Raw genomic sequence first — 27,899 nt, forward strand, 5'->3', positions numbered from 1 at the left:
CCATGACTATCTATCCTTATATGCTGGAATCACTTTCTATGGTAATCCAAGTGGAAATTTATCATTTGTTTTTCTTTAATTAGAATGCACACCTAATCAAAACCTCACTTATCAACTTGATGCTTCATTAAAGAGCCCAGAAAACCAAGCACGCTTTGATTTTCCAGCACTGAATACAAAGAGTGAAAATGAGAGGTGTACGAATTATCTTACAAATTACAAGAAAATGGAATATTCATCACTAAGGAAGAGGGGGAAAAAAAAGGTGTTTACCTTCTACTGTGCTAAAAATGGAAAGGAAAGAAGGGGGCAGGCCAGATGGCATGTCTGGGAAGGTACGGATGATGTGGAAGTGCTAATTCTTGGGGAGGGGAAAAATTACGATACTCTAATGAGCATAAAGAACTGCAAGTCCAAGTTAATTGAAAATTACTGGAACCCAACTGTCGCCCTGGGAAGCATGGCTGAACGCACGGCTCAGAGCAGGAGGGTCTCGATCTGGTGCACACACACTGGCTCCTTCACCTCTTGGCAAGATCCCTCGGGGCCACACAGGCCAGCTTTTCCCATCAGGGGGCCTCACTTACTAAAGCTATATTTACAATTCAACATTAAATCACTCTGAAAACAACCGTATCCACTACATCAAAGGTTAAAGATGGATCAATCAAAAATTCTCCTTCGTAAGCTCACATCTTTTTTTATTTTTGGATTGATAATGCAATGTGTTTATTTTCTAAAAAAAGAAACAATTCTGCGTGTATGTACAATGTAGGTTTATTCATAATAGACAAACCACCACAACTAAAAGGTCCACAATAAAAATGCAGCAAATTTCTATCACATCGTATCTTGAATGACTCCTTCAGTTAGCTGGGTACTGAGCACCTATTACGTGCCCAGCACTGTTCTTAGAGCTGGGGTCCATGGTGAACAGAACAGATGTTAAGTCCTAGAACAGATGAAGCAGATGCTCTGGTTGGGGAAGGCACACAACAGACACAAGCAAAATATGTAGTCATATGAAGAAAACAGAGGCAGAGCAGGGGGACAGTGCTGGGGGAGTGAGAGGTGATGGGGTTCAGGTGCAGTAGCAGCTGTGTAGACCTGCTGAGGCAGGATGTCCCAGGCTGATGGGCAGCAAGGACAGTAGTCCCTTGGTGTCTGTTTTGGGGTGGGGGTGGCGATTGATTCCAGGACTCCTTTGGATACCAAATTCCGTAGAAGCTGAAGTCTCATGTAAAATGGCATATGCTCAGTCACTCAGTCATGTCTGACTCTTGCTACCTCATGGACTGTAGCCTGCCAGGCTCCTCTGTCCATGGAATTCTCCAGGCAAGAATACTGGAGTGGGTTGCCATGCCCTCCTCCAGAGGATCTTCCTGACCCAGGGATCAAACCCTCATCTCCTGCTTTGGCAGGTGGGTTCTTCACCACTGAGTGACCTGGGAAGCCTGTAAAATGGCACAGTATTTGCTTAACCTCTGCACATCTTCCCATAGACTTTAAATCATCTCTAGATTACTTATGGGATTCCCTGATGGCTCTGCAGGTAAACAATCTGCCTGCAATGTAGGAGACACAGGTTCAATCCCTGATTCAGGAAGATCCCCTGGAGGAGGAAAATGACCACCCGCTCCAATATTGCCTGGGAAATCCCATGCAGAGAGGAGCCTAGCAGGCTACAATCCACAGGGTCGCAAAAAGCCAGACACTATTGAAGTGACTGAGCATGCAGATTACTTATAATGCCTAACACAATGGAACTCCTCAGTAAAATAGTTGTAAATACAATGCAAACACTATGTAAATAGTTGTTGGGGGCAAATCAAGTTTTGACTTTTTGGAATTTTCTGGAACATTCTAAAAAAATATTTTTCAGTAATACCTAACACAATGGAAATACTCTGTAAATAGTTGTAAATACAATGTAAGTACTGTGTAAATAGCTGCTGGGGACAAATTTACATTTTGCTTTTTTGGAACTTTCTAGAACATTCTGAAAAAGTATTTTTCAATCCATGGTTGGCAGAATCCAGGGATACAGAGCGTGAAGATCCAGGGCTGTACCATGTTCTGGGGTAGGAAGCACAATCCTATTCAAGGCCTGGTGAGGAAGTCATGAACTCTGGTTAAAGCATTGGTTTTCACTCCCAAGAACTACACCATGGGCTCCTGGAGGTCATGGAGCCTACAGGATGAACAAAGCTGCAGAGGGACAGTACATGAAACTGTTTAAAGTTGCTTCAATGTGAACACCACCACAAATAATGTAGTGATACTACAGAGAATGGCTGCTCCTAGGAGGGAGGGAGGTAGAACTGCAGAGGAGAACACAGATAAAGTAAGCAATTTGGGGTAATGCTTTATCTCTTAAAACTGGACGCTGGATACAGAGGTGGTCACTGTACCTACTATTCAACTTTTTCAGGTATCAGAAATATTACACACTATTTCTAAGAGAGATCTTCTCCTCATCTCGACATCCTCTGAGATCTGAGTTAAGACCCATCCATGGGTCATCCTGACATGGATCTCTATGTAATGGACAAGGCTGTCCAGTATTTCTAATCAGCTGTGATCAAGAATATCTTACCACTGGTGGAAACGTTTCTGGTACAAGGAGACAGGGAACAAATTAAGGGACTGAAAAAGCTGTCATCACTTTCCTAGCACTCAAACGACACATTAGAGCCTTTTAGGGTCCACAGACAAGGGCTGCATAGAAGATGGCAAATCCATGTTACATCTATGTTCAGTGCTTTAAACTGTCAGCAGTGCCACCTTAGACGCAGCCCCTCATCTATGTAGGAGGCAGGCATTTTTAGCAATGTCACCTTTGCTTCTCAATATACTTCTTTAAAAAAAATAAAAAGCTGTGGATAAAAGGACCTCATATATACAGGCGTGTAATTCACACCTCACCTGTATGTGGCAAAGATTCCCGGGGGCATGGGCTCCCCCAATTACTGCTGCCCCCACCCCAACCTCTACCTCCAGCAGTTCGTTCCATCCTCAGAACCAAGGAAAGCAAGGAAGCAGAAACACCAGGTGCTCCCAGAGGAGATGGGTCCTGCTCTTTAAGTCCCTATGAGGCACCAATGCCACAACAGCTGAAGCAAAGCTGTTGCAGGCACAAGATGGCCTGGGCGCTCCTGGGTGCCTGGGAGCCCTGAGGGCTGATCCTTCTAAACACGCTTCCAGGCATGTCTGCCCCCCCCCCCCCATCCCTCTCCTTCTCCGCACACCCTACTCACTCACCCTCTCCTGGGCCTCAGCTTCCAAGGCATTAATAGAATACTTTTGTAATGAGTCCCCATCTTGATCTAGAAAGCTGGACCGCTCTGGCGTGAAGGCTACTGGACATCCCTCCCTGGATGTCCTGTGGACCCCATGGACCTCTGCAACACTGTCACCTCCCCTGTGCTCTTCCTGGATCCAATCTCATCCCTTAGTCATGTACCATTTCTGACTAAGCATCCTTTCCCCCTTGGCTTTTGTACCTGCTGGTCAGTTACCCCACAAACACCCCCTTCTCTAGTCTACTCTGGATCCTACCAGACCCTCCCCTTCTTCTCCGCCACGTGCTGACTCTTGGTCACTGTTCAGGTCCAGGTCAGACCTCACTCCCTTCTGCCAGGACCACACCCCAAGTCTGGGTGGATGAGCTTCTTGGGGGCTATTTGGAGCCCGATGCTTCTTTCACAGGCAGCGACAGCTCTGTGCCCTGGGGGAGCCCAGCGAGTGGCTGCTGCTCATTATCCTTCCTGCTCTGTCGCTGACACTGGCATAGTCCTAATGCTAAGTCCTCAGGATGTATTTCATCATCAGGAGAAGGAATGAAGGCACAGAACAGTGGGAGCAGAGAGTGGAAGAAATCCAAGATGGTCCTTCAACTAAATATCTGCTACCTTAACTCACTAAGAAAAAACCACGGATTATCATCACATTCCACATCTTACAGCTTGAAAATTGGATTGGATCAATGGGAAATTACCATTGGCTCATGACAGTGACAAAAGCAGAGACATTACTTTGCTGACAAAGGTCCTTTGACCCTTAAGTCAAACTTATGGTTTTTCCAGTAGTCATGTACAAATGTGAGAGTTGGACCATAAAGAAGGCTGAGCACTGAAGAACTGATGCTTTTGAACCAAGGTGCTAGAGAAGACTCTTGAGAGTCCCGTGGAATGCAAGGAGATCAAACAAGTCAATCCTAAAGGACATCAACCCTGAATATTCATTGAAGGACTGATGCTGAAGCTGAAGCTCCAATACTTTGGCAACCTGATGCAAACAGCTGACTCACTGGAAAAGACCTTGATGCTGGGGAAGATAAAAGGAAGGAGAAGCGGGCAACAGAGGATGAGATGGTTGGATGGCATCACTGACTCAATGGACCTGAGTTTGAGCAAATTCTGGGAGACAGTGAAGGACAGGGAAGCCTGGCGTGCTGCAGTCAATGGGGTCGTAAGGAATCAAACACAACTGAGCAACTGAACAACATGAAGGTGATTCCGCAGGAAGGAAGGGCTGTTTTACACTCTTACATGAGAATTAATGTCTCTGAGAGGTTCAGAAGCCTTTCAGTCAAATCACAAATCCAAGCCTTTGGACATACCTTTCATGTGCATCCATGAGAAGATGAACTGGGATATAGTAAAAGTTCTGGGTTTGGGTAAACCACAGTTGCAGTAAGAATTCAGAAAAGAGGGGGATTTAATACAGCTTGAGATCAGAGGCAGGTGTAGGTTTCATAAATGCCGACACTTTTACAAATTTGGGAAACCTTTAAGAAAAAGATGATACAGTTTGAATTTAAACTTAAGTACAGGCTCCATTAGTTTCATGCATGGTTAAGCCCACATCTGAGTGGGAAGGTTCAAGAAACCAAACTTAGAGAAAGAAAAGAACGCATGTTCTCAGGAAAAATCGTATCTCGAGAAAGGTAAGGTACAAGAAAGAGGGCTTGGTGAGCGTAAAAGCTATGTGTTCAGTAGCTGGGCTTCCCTTTTGTCTCAGATGATAAAGAGTCTGCCTACAATGCAGGAGACCTGGGCTCAATGTCTGGGCTGGGAAGATCCTCTGGAGAAGGAAATGGCAACCCACTCTACTATTCTTGCCTGAAGAATCCCATGGACAGAGGAACCTGCATGAGACCAGAGCCAGGCACTGTATGAGGCCCAAAGACACTGATTGAAGATGTGATTCTTGCCTGGCACCGATCACCATCTAAGGGTTGATGTCTCCCTTGCAGAGGAAGGGTGCAAACAAGAAGGAAGGAGTTAACAAAATGTTAACCATCCCCAAGTGACAGTACCTGAAGTAGCCCTCTACACCCATCAACACTGTGACCTGGTCCTACTTCAGAATACTCATCCCAATCTGAAATCCTATTTGTGTATTGCTGGTCCCTCAGCTTAAAACACAGCATCCAGGAGAGCAGAGGTGACTCCAAGATGGGTGTCTGAAGGCATGTGCAGAAGGTGCAGTGAGAAGTAGAAAGGCTATCTGATGGGGATCGGATAGCTCATCTGACCTGCTGGGTCTCTCCTGAGACTGGGCCATACTGTCAGAAAAGCTTCTGAAGACCCTTAGGCTGCATTGCAACTGTAGGTCCAAGGACTGGAAGCTCCCCCTTGTTTTTTTTTTTTAAATTATTTATTTGGCTGCACCAGGTCTTAGGCGCAGCACACAGGATCTTTAGCTGCAGTACGCAAACTCTTAGTTGTGGCATGTGGGATCTAGTTTCCTGACTAGGAATCGAACCTGGGCCCTTGCACTGGGAACACAGAGTCTTAGCCACTGGACCACTAGGGAAGTCCCCTGGAAGCTCCCTCTTGAGTTCATTTTTCTTTGCTGTTGCTTTTGTTGTTCAGTCACTCAGTTGTATCCGACTCTTTGCAACCCCATGGACTACAGCCCACCAGGCTCCTCTGTCCTTCACTATCTCCCTGAATTTGCTCAAATTCATGTCGGCTGAGGCAGCAAATTCATTTTGAGATCCTATTAAATCGATGCCTTGTTTTGTTGCCCCCATATAAAAGTTAAAAATCTCACAATATCTTGAAAATATCTGTAAGACCCAAAGCACTCAGCCTGATTTTGATCAGCAGATCACATTTTTTCATAGAAGCATCTCTGCTTCACTGACTTCACTCCATTTTTGTATTATTCATCATAAGGAGAGAAAACTAACCTCAACTGAAGATGTATTAAAGGGCCACATATTTTCAATTAGACATTCATTTCATACTCCAGACCATGACACTATATGATTATCATCCCTACTTAACAGATAAGAAAACTAACCCTTAATCCTACTTCCTTAACCTTTTAAATTTTATATTAATCTCCTAGGGCTACAAAAGTGGTAAGTGATGGATCAGCCATACAGAAACCCAGACAAGGGTCTTTCCTCCATGCTAAGCATTCTCACAGTCATTAGGACTATTTATTTACAGTGTATTATCTTTATTAAGACACTAGCCAGTAGGGCTTCCCTGGTGGCTCAGTGGTGAAGAATTCACCGGCAATGCAGGAGACTCAGGTTTGATCCCAGGGTTGGGAAGATCCCCTGGAGAAGGAAATGGCAACCCACTCCAGTATTCTTCCCTGGGAAATCCCAGGGACAGAGGAGCCTGGCGGGTTACAGTCCATGGGGTTGCAAAGAATCGGACATGACTCATCAGCTGAACACGACAGGAATCTGTGTCTATTAACCAGACACTTGTGATGTACCAGGTACTATGTTCAGTACTTTGCGTGTACTGTATCATTTAACCCTCATAATCATAACCTCGGGATCTAAACATTATGGCCATTTTGTAAGTGATCAAATAGACTCAAGAAGTCAAGAGACTTGACCCACGTCAACAGCAACCACATGGCAAGCCTAGGAGCCCATCCCAGGGCTGTCAGGTTCCAAGACACACATTGTTACTGTTGTTGTTTAGTCACTTCCCAGGTAGAGCTAATGGTAAAGAATCCGCCTGTCAATGCGGAAGATGCAAGAGAAGAGGGTTCAATCCCTGGGTCGGGAAGATCTTCTGGAGAAGGAAATGTCAAACCACTCCAGTATTCTTACCAGAAAAACTTCATGGACAGAAGAGCCTGGTGTGCTACAGTTCATGAGGCCACAAAGAGGAGCACACGACTGAGCAACTAAGCACAATTATTAACAGCAGCTTCTAGAGAGTGCAGTTTCTTCTGCTTGTTTTTCGATATTATTAGAAAATATTTTACAGGGAGTATGCATTATTCTTAACACCTGAAATAACATAGGTTTTAACTGAAAGGATAAATAGGAATGAAAATCATTCCATCTTCTGAACATTTCATTTTCCACCCTAATCAGTCCAAAAGTAATAATTAATCTTCAACTAAATATGATCACAAAAAATATGTCATGAGTTGCCAAAATATCAATCACTGAGAGGAACTAGCATTACACACAATTTCTGAAATTTTTTGGATTACTCCTTTAACAAAAGACCATCTGTCTCCACACTCCTGTTCTTCCAATACACCCTACATTGATCACCAGATGAACACTGTCTTTCCTACTCCACTACTTTCAATGGCTCCCCAGTACCTAGCAAAGTCCAAAATGTTCCTTAGTCTCATATTCACCTTAAGGCCCCACACTCTCTTCTGAGACTCATCTCCTATTACTCCTCAGGGTAAAGACTACATTCCAGTTACCTTGAGGCCTCCTAACTTGCAGAGTGTTCTATCTGGAATGTCTTCTCAATGACTAATCAAAGTCCAACTATCTTCCAAGGACCTGAATGGAAAAGCCAAACTTGACAATGAAGAACGCTCAACAGATTTTTCCTACAAAGGGATGCACCTAAGTTACCAAATACATAGAAGGGGGCATGTGAATAAGCACCGAACATCATAAAGCATTTTTAAAATTTGCGTAGCCAAGTGACAAACCCCATCTCATAAAATTCATGACACCGTTAATTGTAAGAAATAACACAATATGTAGCACTCTGCTAATCAAGTGGTGACTCATATGCTGGAATTTTAATTTTCTAGTTATTTAGAGAACTCTTTTACACTTAATTACATATTCTGTGCACGCACAAAGAGAAACAAAATAAACTAGCCGAGGTACTCAAAAAAATTCTATTATAGGTCAAAATCCAACTATCGCAAATTGCATGCTGATTCAGTTACCAAGGTCTATGCTTTTACACAGCAAATACCACCTATGTTTCTTCATGGGTGATGCGCTATTTCTTATGCGTGCTCCGTTATGTCTCCAAGATTTCCATCCAATCAACTGACACCCAATCTCCATTTTTTGATGTCTGCGTCTTTATCAATGAATTCAGTTGCCAGCTTTCTCTCTGCCATATGGCTGAGAGCAACTATAAGACATATCCCAATTTCAGAGATGTGCAAATGTGGAAAAAAAAAAAAGGTTTGTTTTAGAGAAAGGATGAAATGTGGGGCTTGACTAAAACACAGAGAAAGTCACTATTGGAGAATGTAAATACAACATATATAAAAAATGACCAAAGAAGAGAGATCTACATGGCTAGATCTAGATGGCTAATGGGAAGCTGTTATAAAGCACAGGAAGCTCAGCTCAGGGCTCTGTGATGACCTAGAAGGGTGGGGATGGGAGGGTGGGGTGGGAGGCAGACTCAAGAGGGAGGGGATATATGTATGCATATGGCTGATTCATTTCACTGTACAGCAGAAACTAATACAACATCGTAGGCCAATTATATCCCAATAAAAACATTAAAATAAAAAAATTTTTAAGGAGAAAATAGTTTTTCTCTTCTTTGTTCAACATCAAGATCAATATCATGGCCCAGCCCTCATGCAGCTTTTGTCTCCCTTCGTCTGATCCCTCTCCCCTTCTTCTGAGTACATCTGCTCTACTGATGTCCCCATGACACCAATTAGAGATGGCAGGAAGGGAAGCAGGCTGCCTGCCCATCTTCTCTCAAAGAAGCCATCCTTTTTTCTCATGGTACCTGCAGTATTCTCTTGGATCAGACAAAACCTCTAGAACCTACCTAATCTGAGTTGCGGCCAGAGCAGCAAACTTGTTATGAAGAGGACCATGTGGTTAGAAACTGCATACAAGAGTCTGAACATTTGCATTTTTAAGGAAGTGGCCATGCTTTTTAAGCCTTGTCAACTATTTTTTAATAGTGAAGCATAAGTCACATATGGCCTCACTTCTTAATCCAATTCCATAAGTATTTACTCTATACCCTCCAAGTTTAGACCTGTGCTGGTCTGGAAATGAAACTCCAAGCAAAAGGAAAATAAGTCCCTCCAAACAACAGGCACTCATTCAGTTTAAGTGGAGAGAAAAAAACAGCACATGAGGCAGAAGAAGTATCCCAACTGTTCTCTAGATTGAATACAAACCTTTCTGCTTTTTCAAGTCTGTAAGGAAGGGTTGTAAGAACAGTGCATCAAAATGTCGGCCATCTAAAAATTAAGTTGTCAGCTTTTTCCTCTGTACTGCAAATTACCAAAGAATTAGGGGTTTGGCGCTAATAGAAGCTTTACAATTGTGAAATGTGCAATTTAGCCAATCATGGTTAAGTCTAAAAATGCAACACCAAAGACATTTCAACGAATCGAGCTGCAGTTCTGGTACTTAATTTCAACTTCTCTATTTGGGCTATTCTTCCTTTTTTTTTTTTTTGGTTTTCCTTCCCTTTTTGCGTTGGCAATGTGTCCTGAAAGGTGACACGGTTAAATGAGAACTGCTCACAGGTCCCACATACGTAATACCCTCATGAGAAAGGTCAGTCATCTTACTGAGGAGGTGGCGAGAAGACCCCAGGCTGCAGCTGTCCTGTGGGTCTCCTTTATGCTCGCATCACATTCAACTCAGGAATCACGACAGGAAACTGATTTATCACAAATTCGGGTGTGGCCTGTCTGGGATCATCTCTGCACTAGAATTCTCAGTTCGGAGAATTCAAAAGTGCTAAATTATAAAGTCGTCTATACATAAACCAAAAACTTACATAGAAATCAATTACCCCACATCACTGCAGGTTATCTTCTACACTTGTGAAACCTTTTGCTTTCTTTTCCCCATTTTTTTTCTAATTGCCAACTGCAAACACATCCCTGGAAAATACATCAGAAAGAACACTGTCTACCCAGAAACTGTATCTTGACAGACACCACACCACACACTTTTGAAAGACAAGACTAATCACCTAAACCAAGAATTTAGCAAGAATGCTACTTAGGTACAAAAAGAGTAAGAAATATACTGACTCTATTCTCTGCATTAATATATACGCATTAATTAAACATGATTTTTCAATGGCCCTCCTAGAAAACTAACAGTATTTTCCTTAATAAGAGGAAGAGTCAATAATTTCTACTACTGCACACACACACACAAACACTCTGGTTCCTTAATCTATGAAACACACTTCCCCATGCAAGCTTGCATCCATATCGCATGCTTCAAACAATACCTTATGGTGCAGTTCAACTTGAGAAAGGAGAGCCTCATTCATGGATCAGGCAAAGTTAACACCAGCGAGATGCTTCAGACGGTCTGGTGTTGCCTGCCCCACCCTTGTTTCCTTTGAGCCATAGTGATGTCACAACACCAGACAGGGCAGTGACTTCATGGCTCCAGTCCCTGCTTCTGAGCACACAATTCTCTGCAGCCAAGAGGAATCAAATGAGAGCAGAGCTCTCCAGGAGTGCCCGATGAATTCCCAACAAGCTAGCAGCGGTGTAGCCTTCCCAAAGAAAGAGATGCTGCAGTGATACCATCAGAGATCTCTCTAAAGGAAGCGGTGCCAGAGATAAACCTGAGTCATGGTTTTCCATAGTAAGTCTCTATTTCATGAGATAGCTGACGTTCACAGGAAAACAGTGGTTGGATCCTTAGAAGAGGCTGGGGAGGAAAGATGACCAGGGAACTCGAAGACTTAAGTAATCTCTCTCCATTAGAGTCAAATTCTCAAGGAAAAGAAATGTCTTTATTTTTCAGCTCACTCTTGGAGTTCTATTTTACTGGAGAGGACATGAATTCTATTTTGTGAATTTTAAGGCTTTTTTTTTTTTAATCATTAACTTAAATACAGTGGATAGTATGTCCCTGCCATAATAATCCAACAAACTGTAAATCAAGGGAGGATTCACAAAATACTGACATTATCACATCTCTTGGTCCATGAACAGTTGCCTCCCTTCTCCTTAGGTGGTCCCTTAATGCACTTGACCAATGTTTCAAGACCAAGGTATAGACAAGATAGCTTCTGATCAAGTTAAAAAAAAAAAAAATCCCAGCTCTCCTATTTCAACACAATTCAAAGTTGGCCCAAGTCCAAGCACTGTACAAGAACTGACAAAACCTGCTTTTAACCTAAATTGCATTGGTACAGAAGACATGACTTAAAAATGAAATGTAAACAGCTCGCTGAGATACTGACCTTTGACCTCCATCTTCTCAATCCTTCACCTCCAAGGGGTTTACACATGAAATAAAGCGGCCACTCTTCCCGCTACTGATAAATCATTCAGAAAACAAGTTCTGCGCTGCCAAAATTATTTGCCTAAAGTGTATTAGCTCGATAAACTGTGTGCAGTAACTGGTGCATCTGGTATGTTGCTTTTCTAAACCACCAGAAAATCATAATGCAAATGAGACTATTTAGTATTCAGCTATTTTATTTTCATCAATGCCTTCTGAAATTAACAAATTAAAGTCAGGCTTCTCAATATGGAATTTATTTCCTCTCGAAATGACTTTGTTACTCCAACTAAAGTTTTGAAAGTCTGATACCAAAATTAACGTGCATTTTTAAAAAATGCTGTTTGATCCAAGATACGAATCACCTCCCATTCCCCAGAGTTTATTCAAACTCGATGCGCTCTTTTTCCTTAATAGGGCTTTTCTGCTCAATTTGCTGTATAATTGCTGCGTGTAGGGTTCCCAGATCATAAATGGAGGTTTACCATTTTTCTTTGAGACATTAAAAATCAGTGTAAAATTCAAAAAGACTGTTTTTAGTGCTTGGTCTGATCTGATGGCTCTTCTACTAGGAAAGTTAATGCAACCAGGATAAACTCCAACGCACACCTGGCCGCTCCAGAGACCCTAAAATGGACCCCTCCCCCCCCAAAAAAAAAAACAGACGAGCGGGATATCTGCAAAAACAATTCCGCCAGACTGATGTAAAAAAAAAAAAAGCTGAAACACCAAGTTAAACACGAAATGCAAGCGACGCATGACAGGGCTGCCTGGCCCTCTTAAGATTTCTCAGGCCGGCCTCCAGGCGTAATTAACAACACATGTTCTCTTTATCTTTCTATGTGTTCTGCAACCATCTCAACTTTAACCCTGGGCTGGGATTGAAGGAGGAAAAAAACCCCTAGACAACTTGGGATCCGGAAATCTGAAAACCGAGGAGAGACCGCTCCCGCGGCGAAGGACCACAGGGGAATAGACTAGGTAACCACACCCACCGCATTGCAGAAGCCGTGAACTTGGGGGGGGGAGGGCGAGAGAAGAGGGGAGACCCCAGACAGCGGGGGCCCCCGCGGCAGGCGCCGGGAAACACCCGCCCGGAACTGGCGGAGACCCCGACTCCCGGGGTCCCGGGCCCCGCGCCCCCGCCTCCCCGCCCCCAGCAGCCGCAGCGCCGCCCGCGCACACGCCTCCCGGGGCAGCGCAGCCTCGCGGGCGCCAGGTGAGCTGCGCCGCCCCCGGATCCCCGACCCCGCAGGTGCCCGAGCACCCCCAACCCCAACTCCGCACCCCGTTAGGAGGCCGCTGCCTCCTCCCCCTCCCAGGCCGCCCGCTGCAGCCTCCGCCGCCGTCCGGGGGCCGCCGCCCGCCCCACTTCGGCGAAGCGGACAAGTTACATAAAAGCGGCGGCCGCTTGGAGCGCAGATGCTTTGTGCGAGCGCACCTTACCGGCCCCGCGCCCGCCGAGCGCCGCGCAGACCCTCCGCTGCCGCGCGGAGGGCTCCCCGCGCCCCGGGCGGCGCCGCAGTGTCGCCCCCGCCCCCACCACACCCCGAGGGGTAACTCAAAACATGGCGCCCGGGACGTGGGGGGGGAGGCTCGGAAACTGACCGAGCGGGGGCCAGCCGCCCCTCTCGGCCGGGGTCCGGGGGAGGTCCCCCGGGCCGGAGGCTGGGGCTTGGGCCGCGCGCTCGCCCCGCGATGCTGCAGCGCAGGGCGGGCGGAGCAGGCACGTCCCCGGGCGCGGCGCCCGGGCTCGGCCCGGCTGTGGAGCGGGGGGGTGGTCCCCTCAGGGGTCCTGGCGGGCCGGGCGGGGAGGGTGCCCGGCTCCCGCGGTTCGCGCAGCTGAGCGCGCCGCAGCCACGCGCCCTCCCCGGGCCTCCGGCCAGCCCTGCGCCCCCGGCGACCCCGCGCTTCCCTCGGACCCCGCGGCCCCGCAGGCAGAAAAGTTACCTGGGCTGGGCCGGGGGGCCCGGGCGCGCGGCGGCGGCGGCGGCGGCGGGGGGGACCGGCTGCGGCGCGCGTCCTCGGCTCGGCGCGGAGGCTCGGGCGTGGGGAGGCAGCCGCAGACGCGGGCGCTCGCCGCGCTCCCCGCCCCCTGGCAAGAGACTCGGGAGGCTCCGCGGGCTGCGGCGGGGCACACGCCCAGGGACGGCGCCCGGCCCGGCTCGGCCGCGGGGGAGGGGGCGCTGAGGACTTCAGGGCCGTCGCGCCGCCGCCTTCTTCATCCCGGCGCGGGGTCGGGCTGGGGAGGACGTCTCCAGACCGCTGCCAATCGCCTGAGCCTCCGGGTTTCTACTGCGATCACTGCCGGGCTCTCTATCCGCCCCCCACCCCCACCCCTCCCAGACACCCCCGGGAGAGTGGGGGGAGGGCGTACCTGACCTTCAGGTGAGTTATTTACTGGCTTGGGGACTGCAGGTTCCCCCCACCCACCTTTTTGAAAGAAAAAAAAGAAATCAAATTGGAGGCGTTTTGCACCGGGTGGGTGTCCCAGAAAGACTAAGTTAATGGAGAAGATCTGAATTAGAGGTTGAGGGAGGTTTCCTCTTTTTCAGGCAGCCTCCTGCTCCCCACCGTCTCCCCCTCCCCAACCTAAGACTGCAGTTACAGGTGGTCTTCCCGGCCTAATGGGAAGTCATAATTGATAACGCTTCCCACTGAAATGGCGGGGGTTGGGGTGGGGAGTGATTTGCAGGCAAAAGAAATTATTCCTAGTCGTCTCGCAATATCACAGCCCTAGCCAAGTAACCAAGGCACATTTATTAAAATGTTTAAGGGCTTCTCCAAATACTCCTAGTCACCTTTCCGGGAGCTCACCGACTCATTTAGGGAGGGAAAAAATGGATTTACAGAAGTACTGCGTTTACTATCGACTGCCAGATACGTAGTGCACAGTTAAATGGCTGCGGCAGAGCTTCTGGACCAGGTCTGGTCCGTGAGGCCCGCGTTTCCAGGAAGGGAAGATGGCAATAGAAAGGGGAAGGGGGTATACAGTGCAGGGAACCATATTCAACGTCCTGTAATAAACCTGATGGAAAAGAAAAAAAGGGAGGGGTATTTTTCAGACTGTATTAGAGACAGAGTTGGAAAACTGTGGTTCCTGTTTCTATGGAGTTTACGGGCCTGCATTCTGTAGAAGGTTTGCTGATTTGGGAAATTTTGAGGAAGAAAATGTGACTTGAGTCATGTTGTAGGAAAAATATTCTGATAACACTGCAAAGACTAGAAAGGATGGGCAGACAGGAGGTGAGTATGGCATTGTTTCAAGGACCAGAGATAACAAAGACCTGAACTGTCTTTTAAGTGACAGACAAAGGTGACAGTTCAAATACTGGGTGTGTTTGGTGATGACCTGTGTTACTTTCCTATGGGGGCCACAAGAGTGTTTAGAGACATATATAGACATATAACATCTGTGCACATATGGCAGTGTGTGTTGCATATGAGATCTGTGAATAAAGAAAGGATTTATTTTCCTTTTTTATATATGCACACTAAACCACTTTCCTTTAAAGTGGACTTGAACAAATTGTATTGTTTACAGTATACACTACCTTGGCATTATCACTGGAGACACAGATGATTTCATATTTTCATTCATTTTATTGCAGTATTTTTGCTATTTTTTTTTAATTGAAAGTGAACTGCTTTCTTCCTGACTGATGAATCTTGGATCTTTCTAGTGATGGAAAAAATCAGCAATAGTGTATGAATGTCTGTTTTCTTGGGAGAAAATGTTCAAATACTAAATATTAATTTTAAAAGTTAGAAGTACCTAACTATTCATCCTAATACTGCATGAATTCAAAATTTGAAGTAAAAACCGTTCTGCTTCATAGTTTAATAGTTAACCTGGGAAGCAATTATTATGAAACTCCTTGGGCTTGACCAAGGCTCTCTGCTATTCTTTTTTGTTTTTCCTAGCACACACGTGGAGAAAAAGAAAGGCCAAACGAAAATTTAGGAGCATCACAGAGCTAGCTCGTCAGTACGTGCTTGTATCTCTGTAATAAACACTCTTCTTTCTACCTTGTGAATATCATGCCAAAGCCGCTGCTAGTCATCTGTCTCCCCACAGTGCCTCACTGGGTACATTGCAAGCAAGCAGTGAACACTTTTGCTAAATGAATAAATGGACATGGAATAAAGAACTAAGTTGTCACTTGGACGGTTCTATTTCCTCACAAATAAAGGACTATTTCCAAAATGCTTATGTTTCAAAAGCACTTAGGGTTCCACAAAATAAAAAGACACTATCACATATTAATGCTATTTAGTATCTGACTCTTTTGCGACCCCATGGACTATAGCCCGCCAGGCTCCTTTGTCCAGGCAAGAATACTGGAGTGGGTTGCCATTTCCTTCTCCAGGAGATCTTCCAAACCCAAAGGTGAAACCCATGTCTCCTGCATGGTCTTTACCACTGAGCCATGACATATTAATACCTGCTGAGTAAAAACAATAATGTAAAGACTACACTTATAAATAATAACTCTCTTTGGGAAATAAAATAACGAGCTCTCCCACCCGGAAAAGAGAAGGAAAGCAAAAAGAAGACAAGGTGATGATGCCATTATAGTTGGATTTGCTTTGTTTCACAAAACACTAATAACACTCGAAATCCCTCCAGCTATCAAAAAATAAAGCCACTCTACCCCCAGAGAATTTGATATTCTTGTCCGTGTAAGACCCCTCATGGTGCTGCTTCAGTGGGTTACAGAAAAGTAGTTCTTGGGTCAAAGAAATGCCTTTCATACAGCCCCAGAGTGAGTGCAGATTTGACATGAGAACTCAGATTCCATATTTTCTGTGTTCGTACAGGAAATATTGAAATAATCCATGAAACGTGGGGCAAGGATGACTCCAGCCCAGGTCTTAGTTCTTTCTAGTCTCTCCCACTAAGAGAGAGGCTTACCCTACAATGGGCTTCCTGAGATTGCTCTCTCGTAGGGAAAATACAGGCTTCCCAGGTGGCTCAGTGGGTAAAGAATCCACCTGCAATGCAGGAGACGTGGGTTTGATCCCTGGGTCAGGAAGATCCCCTGGAGAAGGAAATAACAACTCACTCCAGTATTCTTGCCTGGGGAGTCCCATGAGACAGAGGAACCTGGAAGGCTACAGTCATAGGTCACAAAGCACTGGACACAACTGGAGTGACTGAGCACGCATGCATGCAGGGAAGATACATCACTAAAGGCCAACAAGCCATCCAGAATTCTAGCCACAGTCCAGAGAAAAGGGACCCAGCTCACTTTAGGCAAAGTATGTGTGTAACTTCATCCCAAACTGTAGAGACAGGATTCCCCACAAACCTTCATCCAGCCACGAGCATCAACAGCATGCTGACTCCGTGGAACGCACTGGTACCCTGCTACCTGATGAACGATGATAACTCCAGCCTGATGGCCAAGGCAGAGGCAGCATTTGCCAGTTGTATGACAGCCTCATCAACAAGACTCCAGGAAGAGATGATGGAGAGTCTGTCTAGTGAACCCACCAGGACGTTGCCCTCCAGCAGGAGGACTGGGAGAACACTGAGGCTTGTCCAAACCTGGCAGATGCAGCCGCTCTAACAGGTGACCCCTGTCCATGATCTCAGACCACCTTTCATGAAAGCATGTGGTGTTTAAAAATACCTCCACGCCCTCCAGTCCTTTGGGCTAACTGTTCTTCATCATCAGTTGTCCTAGTAAAATGCTAACCACTCTCGCAGTAACTAGCTGAGGCTTGTTTTATGCTCATGATAATCTCAGGCACCTGAATTGCATATCAAGTCCTTGAAAAGAGGACACAAAGTCTTCAGCCATGGCATTACCAGGGACCATAAATAAGGGAAATCCAGGGATGAATGCATAATTCAGAAGCAACAAGCTTATTCTTCTGAAATGAAAATTCATTTGAGAGTTTCTGGGTTCTAAGAATAGTGTCAAGTTAACAGCTTATCAAGGCTTCCAGATGCTTCATTCTGAGTTTGTATACATCATTTCAGGGGTCTGCATACATGCAGAGCACAGATGCAGAACGAAATTTTAAAATGCAAGTACAAATGCAGCACAAACTATATAAAAATATGTACATATGATAGGAAGCAAGTTTAGACCTGCTAACACATCGTTTGTTTTTTGTTTTTATGTTGAAGACTTATTCTCTCTCCTCTGCTTTATTCAGCTATTTTTTTTAACATTTTTATTTATTTCTAATGGAAGGATAATTGTTTTACAATATTGTGTTGGTTTCTGTCATACATCAACATGAATCAGCTATAAGTATACATATGTCCCTTCCCATTTGAACCTCCCTCCCACCTCCCATCCCATCCTATCCCTCTAGGTTGTCACAGAGCACCAGTTTGAGCTCCCTGCATCATACAGCAAATTCCCACTGACTGTTTTACATATGGCAGTGTTTGTCTCCATGCCCCTCTCTCCATTCGTCCCACTGTCTCCTTCCCACCCTGTGTCCACAAATCTGTTTTCTATATCTTTGTCTCCATTGCTACCCTGCCAATAGGTTCATCAGTACCATCTTTCTAGATTCCATATATATGCATTAGTATACGATACTTGTTTTTCTCTTTCGAACTTATTTCACTCTGTATAACAGGCTGCTAGCACATCAGTCTTAAAAATCATTCCTATTCACCAAAATTCCATATTTTCCTTTCTATCTTTGTACTCTTGCAAAAATATGAATCAAAAAGACATGGCTAATACATATCATGTAAGTTTCATTGTATTAAAATATACCCTTATTAAATAATTTTTTATTTTCTCCATTTGTAGTAAACTTTAGAAAGCAATCTCAGCCCTTGTAAATAAATAGCATAATTTCTTATAATAAAATTTTAAGGGTTTGTCTAATCCTCAGTTCTTTATAAAGTTTAAATGCTCAATAACTATTCTCTTTCCTTTAAGTAAAAATAAAAATCCATTAAGAATATCTTATCTTTGGGCATTTTGTTTATAATGGCAAAATATAAATAATGAAAGTTGGCAATCTGTAATATTAGGAGATCCAACTCCCAAATAATTCACTGAGACCATATTGATACCCCAATAGATGATCACTGTTGGGTTATGCCAAGACACATAACATTTTAACAACTTCACCCCAAAAGACATGAAATAAATGCCAGCAAGCCCTTAGTCTCCTGTAAAGTTGTAAATAATCCTAGCTAGCTATTCTATTTCATCCTAACCGGAATCAACAAGAATGAACTGAGGAAGGAAAAAATAATGGTAATACGACACATTCAGATGTCTAGTTTATTAGCATGTTGACTCTGTCTGCAGGTTTATGTTCCCTACTTTAGGCAAACAGACCGTAGTTAACTCTGTAAATTAAGGAGTATGCAGCTATAACTACTCCCAAGAAAAATGTCAACTTTGCTGCTTGATTTGATTCCTGTTTTCCAGGACTTTTATTTGCCATTTCCAATTGCCTCCTTGTCCATGCATACTTAACAATCTGAAAATAGTCCACAGCTTCCAGAATGTTCTGGGCATCAGTGAATACATCATTAGAATATCTGTGTCCCTTGAAATTAATCTGGTGCTTAATAGGTCAAAGCCGTCTTAAAGACTCCGCTGTTGACCCTCTTCTGTTCGAGATGTTTATCAGGCACTTGTCAGAACATCCAAGAAGGGCTTATTTGCGGATGATGCACATCTGAGGAGGACACCAGAGTTTCTCAATTCAGGTGGTTTGTGAAGAGCTTAAGTTTCTTATTTCTGTGTCAACCATAATCTTGGAAAGCTTATAAGCACTCACACCACTTATATCAGAATCCCTCGGAGTGCTTGTTAATAAGGAAGACTCTCGGGTCCAGCCCCAGGATAAGCAAACCAGAACCCCGGGGGCCAGAGAGCAGGCACTTTTAACAAGCTCCCCAGCTGATACAAAATCACACTTGGTTTTGAGGACCACTGGTCCAGGACAGCAGTGTACAGCAATAATGACACAGGTAACAAAGTTGATGTATTATTTGCATAGCTGTTTTATAGAAGGTGGGACAGAGATAAGTGAGAGACAGCCTCCTTCAGCCACATAGATAAACAGAACTATAAGGAGGCTCTGCCATGACAGTCAGCACACATTTTTCCATAAGAGTTATTGCTTGGATCCTGTCGTATGCATCAATTTGCAACAGCAGTTCATTCGCTGTAAGTATAGTAATAAATAACAATGAAAGATTGTTCTGTACCCAGTTCCAGCAATAATTGGATTAGATGCCCATTTATTGAAGACTGCAATAACACTACAACTCTGACCTTAATTTCCAAGTGCACAAAACATCCTGACAAAGTTGCCAAGGGATGTCTCCTAAAAATGGGAAATGGAGAACTAATTGCTGGCAGTTTGGGTTAAGTTTGAGATTTGACTCTCCCAAACCCAGCAAATAGAAACTTTAAAGTATTCATACCTTTTGCTAGAACATACATATGCAGACAGGTATCCCTTGTGCTGATCCGTGAAAGCTAGTGAACCAAACAAATTGACCAGACATACATCTTTCTATCCTTAAGCACAAAGTGAGGGATTTTGTTTCTGAAAAACAAGATCATTACTCCCATTAGTGTTAGTCACTCAGTTGTGTCTGACTGTTTGCAACCCCATGGGCTGTAACCCACCAGATTCCTCAGTCCATGGAATTCTCCAGCCAAGAATACTGGAGTGGGTAGCCGTTCCCTTCTCCAGGGGATCTTCCAGACCCAGGGATTGGTCACCCGCATTGTGGGAAGATTCTTTATCATCTGAGCCACTAGGGAAGCCCTAAGAATACTGGGTGGGTAGCCATTAATATGTTGTTAATTTATGGGTCTTGTATTTTTCATATCAAGTTGTAAGGTTAGTTTGGTTTTATAGTTGACAAGACCTACAGAATGAGAAATATAAATCTAGTTTTATATCTATATATATCTAAGTAACAAAAATACAACAGCATGAGGGGCATCAGAAATATTTTATTTCTTTAAAGGTATGTTAAAGAGTGAGATTTCAGCTCAATAAAAGATAATAAATCCTAATGTGAACCTGCTGGCTTATGAGCAGTGGACTCTCCAGCTGGCAGGGTCAAGGGTCTCCATCTGGATACCAGATGACATCTGTCAGTAATGCCCCAGAAGAGATTCCTCTTACAGATGGGCAGTTTGGTGAGATCATATTTATAGTCCTGTTTACCCCTGAGATCAAATTGTTTTCCAAGTGTTTGCCATGCAGGAACTAGAGCTTGCCCACAATTCTTCACTGTTGAGGTAGCAACACAAATCTTAACTCCATTAAGATACACTGACTGAGATATCCAGTATACATATTACATATACAAGTTATATATATATATATATATATATATGTATATGTGTGTGTATATATATACACACACACACACCCCCCACACACACATATATATGGGGCTTCCCTGCTGACTCACCGGTAAAGAATTCGCCTGCAATGCAGGAGATGTGAGAGACTGTGGGTTTGATTCCTGGGTTGGGAAGATCCCCTGCAGAAGGAAATGGCAACCCACTCTAGTATTCTTGCCTAGAAAGGAGCCTGGCAGACTACAGTCCATGGGGTCACAAGAGTTGGACACGACTTAGCAACTAAAGCACCACCACTATATATATATACATACATGCTATGGAATAGCCTACAAAACTCTTATAGGTTGAGATTAATCTGTCATTGGTTCCTTGCTTTTTCTCTGTGAATCTGAAGACAATTTCCACCACTGTTTCCCTTCCTACATGACCTCTCTGATCCATCAACTCTAATCCACTTGTCCCACCCTTGCTCATGAGACCTTTATCTCTGAGTTATGTTTTATTGAGTTGCATTAAGTAGATGGGCACAATGTGGTTTGAGTCAAGGTACAAGGATTATAAATGGGAAACCATTATATTTCTAAGCTCTTTTCTGAAAATTTCCCAACTATTCCACTCTTTAACAAAATCAAGCAGGCACACACTTGCCATACCACATACATGTTCATGAATGCCATTATGGCTTAATGAACAGAGTATGGAATGATGTTTTAAAATTGTTTTGTGACTTTGAACAAATTTCAGCTTCTCTTGATATCACCATCCATTGAAATATTCCTCCCATTTTCTGTCTTATTAGAAGAGGGAATGGTTCTCAACGGTGGTGGTGCATTGGAAGAATCAGGTAGGGGAGATTTTAAAAAATAGCAACTGAAGTTCATTATGACAGAGGCATGAGAGATACATGTGGCCTTATTATTATAATTCTTTGTACTTTATGTACATTTGAAATATTTCATGATGGAAGTTTAAAAATACTTATAACTGAAGCTTGAGATCCACCCCCAAACCAATGAGATCAGAACCTCTGGGGAATGACGAGCAGGTATCAATATTTTTAAACATTTCTCAAGTGGTTTTTAAGGATAGGCAGAGTTGAGAAACAAGAGTAAGAGAAGAGTAAAGCACAAAATTAAACAATATAAAGAATTCCTCGAAGGATACCATGAAAATCAAAATTAATAGTAGCCACCTATTTTACCTTCAAACAGAAGTCACTGGGTTAAATGTGCATGTACCCATTATCCTCTGTGAAGCTAGTTGTTTTTTGAACACACGTTCAGTTTCCTTGGCAGTGCCTGCCATCAGATTTGTTGATACTCACACTCTTAAGGGGAAACTTATTACTGTAGCTGGCTGCCCATTTCACAGTAATGTGTCAATAAAATGCTGGCATATTTAACAACAGGCATAAAGAACTCATAACACTAAATATCATGACTAGAATTTCAACAACTCTTCAAACACCCCAAATAAAAAAATATCATTCATGGTTTTATTCCAAGTTCCTGCATGAAGTAGAGAAAATATACTTGTACACTCATGAGTATCTTGGATGGTGGATAATAGAAGATTCCAGTATGTGATCAGAGGTGTCTAGTAGGGAGTTGTGTCTAAATAAAAAATGTTTATTTAGACAAAAAAAATCTAGATTATTTAGATTAAAAAAATAATCTTAATGTTTTATGCTTTGAAGCTAGTGATTTCCCCCAGGGGTGTTCACACACTGGGATTCTACATCATGTGGCCAGCTCAGTGATGATGATTTTTTACCAAGAGCCAAAATTTATGGAGCATTTGCCTTGTGCAAGCAACTGTTTTACAAGCTAGTCTATGAGAATACCTTGTTTCATTATCATGAGAACCTTATGATATAGATCCTATGATTGTTCCTATTTGACAGAAGGGGGAAATGAGGCAGAAACAGGTTCAACAATGTGTCCAAAGTCACACAACCACGACCAGTAGAACCAGGATATAAACTTGGATGGTCTGACTCCCAAGCTAGACGCAAAATGCTTTCAACTCTACAGTCACATATATATACACGCACACACATATTTAGTTAAATCTCATGAAACTGGCATTCTCTGAGTGTTTTTTGACTTTCAAAAACAGTAACTACAATAATGTACTATGATGAGAAGACACTGAATTAGCTATGAAGGCAGGGATGCATGGGATTAAGGAATGACCATTTTCTACTACCCAGCAATTTTATTTTGGAGTCTGTGCTCTTAACCACAGTGATCAGTTGTTCCTACAGAATTCCATCAGTTCAGCGCAATTTCATCTACAAATTTAAAAAGTTGTTCCCCACATGGAATCTGTATATTCCAGCTTCCCTGGTGGCTCAGATGGTAAAGAGTCTGCCTGCAGTGTGGGATACCCGGGTTTGATCCCTGGGTCAGGAAGATCCCCTGGAGAAGAAAATGGCAACCCACTCCAGTAGTCTTGCCTGGAAAATCCCATGAACAGAGGAGTCTGGCACGCTACAGTCCATGGGGTTGCAAATAGTAGGACACGACTGAGCGACTTCACATTCTTTCTTTCTTCCCACCACACCTACTGCTAGCACTCTGGGGCAAACCATCACCATCCCTCTCTGGGTACCTGTAAGAGTGTCATCCAATCTCTCTCTTCTGCCTTTCTGAAATTTTTGTTGTCATTGTCCAAATGGAAGACACTGTGATCCTGATGAAACAAGCCAGGTCATGTCACTCACGTTCAAAGCCCCCAAAGACCTCTAGACCTGCATCCTCTGCCCTCACTGTTCCAGCCTCTTCTGCCAACCACATATCCTGTCTCTGTCACTCTGGCTCCTTGCAGATCCTCAAGCAAGCCAGGCACAGCCCACGCTCAGCTCCTCTCTCTGATATGCTGACACCCCATCTTCCTCAAATCTGATCATGTGCCATGTCCTCAAAGAGCCTGACTGTAAACGGTGGACCTGATTATAAATTGACCCAACACTCCCACCCTGCATCCTGGATCTATCACACCCAATATTTCCTTACTGATTACATTTATGTCTGTTCCCCTATGTTCTCAATGTGAGTCCCACAAAGGCAAGAGTTGTGGGATCCTATTCCCTGGGTGTCCTGGCCACAGAGAACAGTGTCTGGCAGAGGGAAGGCTTTCAATCTGTGTTTGTTGAATGAAAGAATGAAGAAAGGAGCAGGGATTATAAAAGATGGGACTCTAAGGAGAAGAGTGATAAGAAGGGCAGGAAGTACAGAATTGCAGAGTTAGGTTGCCTGGAATTGGGGTTGGACACCAGAAAGAAGAGATTCAGAAGGATGAAGCTAAATATGAGAAAGAACGGATGTATGGTGGAAACGTGTGCAGAGTTACAAGCAACATACTTCCTCCAGATCCAATGGCAGAACTGATCTGGGCAGAGTCTCCCAACCACCCTAAAAGGCTCCCCATCCTCACCGTGAACCAACACGGATGACACCAGCAGGGTGCATCTCTCACCACATCCTCAGCGATGAAAGTCAAGAATGGTGTAGCCACCACCCCAAATGCCACTTAACATCAGGGGGGATTTAATGAGCCCTTGTCTTCTCAGGACAAAAGAAAATGTCACAGGATCTAGGTGGGACCCTCCTCACTCATCTGCACAAACAATGGGGATGACCACTGCAGTGGGAGTTGTCGCATCAGCTGGAGAAGAAGTGTCCAGGCTAGAATTGTTTCTCACATCCATGGTTGCCATGGTGATATTTATAAAGATGTCACCATGATCAGTCAGTGAATACTTTTAAGAGGCTTCTGGAGGATAAGAAGTTACAATCCCCCCTCCGTCTTCACAAATCACTCTCATCCCGCTTGCTCCCGATAAATGGCTCACTTCTTTTGATTGCACTTGGCATGCCCATGAAAGATGAGTCTCACATTCTGTAATTTCAGGCTTGAAGCCTGTGCTGTGTTTTTCCATGCGGTCTGCATTTTGGTTTTATTCAGTGATTCAAGGTGCCTGTTCAAAGGTCACCAGATCAATCCTTCACCTGCCAAGAATGTCTTCTAATCCCCAGCCTCTTCCTTCACCAGGGCAACAAAAGTCTAAGGCCTCCCACCCACTCTGAAAGAAGTGTCCTTGTGTAGTACATTGCCAAGTTTATGCCACAGCCATACTTTAAACAAATCTTAGGAGACAGAATATCTTCATCACTCCCTGTGCCCCACATGATTAGATTGCAAGCCCTGTGAGCAAAGTGGGTATATTTTTCTCATAGTTGTACTTTCCAGTATGAGTAACATGACACATTAACCCTAAGAAACCCTGAAATAACTCCTAGCACCAGGCACTAGAGGGCTCAGTGAATGATGCCACCATCTCCAGCCATGCACCTTAGAAACTCTGGGTCTTCCTGGCACCTCGCTCCCCATCAGCTCCTTTATCCACTCTATTACTAAGTCCTTTGCATTTTACCTGAATCTCCCGGATCTGTGCACATCTCCCCTCTCCACTCTCCATACTGGAACAGTCCATTCTCTAGTATCCAGTTTCCCTGACAAGAGTGAGCCCTCAGAGACATAAGTGGGTTGCTTAGAACATGAACAGCCCACTGTTCTCAGAGCAAGGACAACTCCCTCTATTGCAGCCTCAATGCTCTGAGTTCTCATGGAGCTCCTGACCCACGTGCCCTTCCTCTGCTCTGTTCAGACCAGCCGCTTTCCATTCCTCTTTCCTGGCTTCCATAACTGGGTCATACATCCTCCGAAAGTGCCACCATTGCAACTCTGCATGGAGGATATGACTGATGAACCACTGTCTGGCTTCGCTAGAATGAAATCCCAGTCGAGAACCAGGTCTGCTTCTCCTCACTGCTGTGTCCCCACCGTGCAACACTGCCTGCCATGTGGGAGATGCTCAGTGAACATTTATGATACATGAACGTCACCAGACTCTTGTCATTGGAGACGGTATGGTCCATGATGATTAGGCGTCTGCCTGCACAGGTGGTGGCAAGGGGCTCACTACTTCTGGTACAAGGAAAAAGCAAATGCATAAACCTGGTCTCCATGAGGCCTTTAGGATCTTGGACATGTAAATAAGGCTCACAATGGGCACTTAAATATTCATCCATATCATTTGTGCACAGGGACTGAGCAGGTACCAAAACCTTGCTATTTCTCCCAGTGGTGTGGCAGGAGCAGGAACACTTCCACCTGAAATGCTGCCCATAGACTGGGGAGAATGATGCAATTCTTCCTTGGCCCAGAGCATCAGCCTCTGAGCTTCACCACTGGTTCACATTCACTCTCTCCATGTCAGTGATCAATCCTGGGAGAGGAATTAAAGACCAGGCGAGGAGGAGCTGTCGCTACAGCCATCAGGGATGGACTGTGGGGAAGCCTGGCCAGCAGTCTCTCTGTCTGGCCCTGGCTCCTCATGCTGGACAAAGCATTGAGTCTGGAGTCAGCCCCCTGACTCCTCCGTGTGCCAGAGCCCTGACTTGGCTTGGGCCGTGGTGCTTCATCTTTTTGTATCTGCTTTCTCATTTCTAAACTGAGCGACTAACCTGCTTCAAGGGCCATTGAAAGGACTGGATGAAATGATGTAGAAAGCACTTAGTGAGCTCTTAGGTTCATAAAATGGTGATGGCGTTAAATGAGGTGACGAGGGCAGCTCACATGCATACCTTTTGGCCACGCTTCCCCGGCCGGTGCAGCCCACAGGTTCCTGACATCTCCCTCCTTCCATCTCACCTCTGTGGGCTCCAAGATACCAAGGCAGAGCTAAGTGCCCCTGGAAAACCAGCCCACTTAATAAGGCAAAGAAAGATGGTTTCTCTGTCCATGGAATTCTCCAGACAAGAAGACTGGAGTGGGTTGCCATTCCCTTCTCCAGGAACCCAGGGATTGAGTCCAGGTCTCCTGCATTGCAGGTGGATTCTTTATTGTCTGAGCCACCAGTGAAGCCCTCAACCTTTGGGAGGTGTGTTGAACTCATATCCAATTCACGAGGAGCTAGGAAGAAGCAGCAAGGAGCCCTTAATAGCTAATCTGACTCAGTTCTGTTGCCCGATGGAAAGGGGTAAATGCAGGAAGTCATATCTTCTTGGAGCCAAGAGCTTATGAATTAACGTGTGTGCTGCTCCTAACACAATTTTTTTCCCAGTCTTGCCACCATTGCTGGAAGCATTTTTAAAGCACTTATCTGAGACGTTCTCAAGAGCATGTGTCAGTATTTGGAAATCCCATCAAAAACTGTAAATACTCATGTTGCTGAAGATAGATATATTTTTTGAAGGAGACAAAATGATTTAGCACCAGACTAATGAATAAAGGGATCAACTGGGGTCAGAGCCATTGGCCATCAAAAAAAAACAAAAAGAGAGACACAAACCTGGAGTTCTAACTATAAACACATTCAACTGAGTTCTTAAAAGAGTTTAATGGACTAGTCTGGAAGGAAATTCAAAAAGCAGTTCCAAAAAGACTCTGAGCCACAGAACCATCTCCACTAGCAAACATAGCTCTTATTTATTGACAGCCTACTATCTGCCAGGCACTCAGTAAATATGTTACATACACTCTATCACTTGAGATTCAGAAAACCCCTAAATCTATATTGTACCATCTCACACCTTAAAAATTCAGTCCATGCCCAAGGTCACAACCAAGATCTTACAGATAGAACTGCACTTGTGTGCACAGAAGTATTTACTTGACAGCTCTCTCCTCTCCCTCTCCAAGAAGACAACATTCCTTTGAATGAATGCTCTCTGATATATTTGCTGCTGCTGCTGCTAAGTCACTTCAGTCATGTCCGACTCTTTGCGACACCATGGACTGCAGCCTACCAGGCTCCTCCATCCATGGGATTTTCCAGGCAAGAGTACTGGAGTGGGTTGCCATTGCCTTCTCCAATATATTTGCTAAAAAAAATTTTTTTTTCATATAATGGCCACGCTTTCTGTAATCCATGCAAACATAGAACCCTACAATAACCATGCAGGATTACTAGAACCCGGGGCCTTGAAACAGGGCTTTGCTAGTGGATAAAAATTTCCAGTGTCAAAGGGAAGCACTCTGGGACCCTTTTAAATGGGAAGCAGAAATGAGCCTACAAAAAT

General features: G+C 44.3%; 1 protein-coding gene and 1 long non-coding RNA gene across 37 annotated transcripts in view; one reads left to right on the forward strand and one right to left on the reverse strand.

The window, feature by feature from the left end:
• The window catches only part of EPB41L3 (erythrocyte membrane protein band 4.1 like 3), a 139,837-nt gene extending 126,050 nt beyond the window's left edge, over positions 1–13,787 (reverse strand). For 17 of the 35 annotated variants that reach the window (XM_081562825.1, XM_081562810.1, XM_081562796.1 and 14 more), the window contains exon 1: positions 10,479–10,554. The gene's annotated coding sequence lies outside the window, so the exon portion shown is untranslated. Of the gene's footprint in view, positions 1–10,478; positions 10,555–12,929; positions 13,030–13,438 lie in introns of those variants that run through there. The other 18 variants (XM_081562826.1, XM_081562811.1, XM_081562831.1 and 15 more) reach the window with 3 other exon arrangements.
• The window catches only part of LOC145534705 (uncharacterized), a 42,621-nt gene continuing 25,380 nt past the window's right edge, over positions 10,659–27,899 (forward strand). Inside the window, exons 1-3 of one of the 2 annotated variants that reach the window (XR_014074892.1) lie at positions 10,659–10,843; positions 12,376–12,469; positions 15,413–15,636. This is a non-coding gene — a long non-coding RNA (uncharacterized LOC145534705). Of the gene's footprint in view, positions 10,844–12,375; positions 12,470–15,412; positions 15,637–27,899 lie in introns of those variants that run through there. The other variant, XR_014074893.1, reaches the window with a different exon arrangement.

Source organism: Giraffa tippelskirchi, chromosome 14, assembly GCF_054371585.1.
Source record: "Giraffa tippelskirchi isolate mGirTip1 chromosome 14, T2T-mGirTip1v1.2.pri, whole genome shotgun sequence".
Classification (NCBI taxonomy): domain Eukaryota; kingdom Metazoa; phylum Chordata; class Mammalia; order Artiodactyla; family Giraffidae; genus Giraffa; species Giraffa tippelskirchi.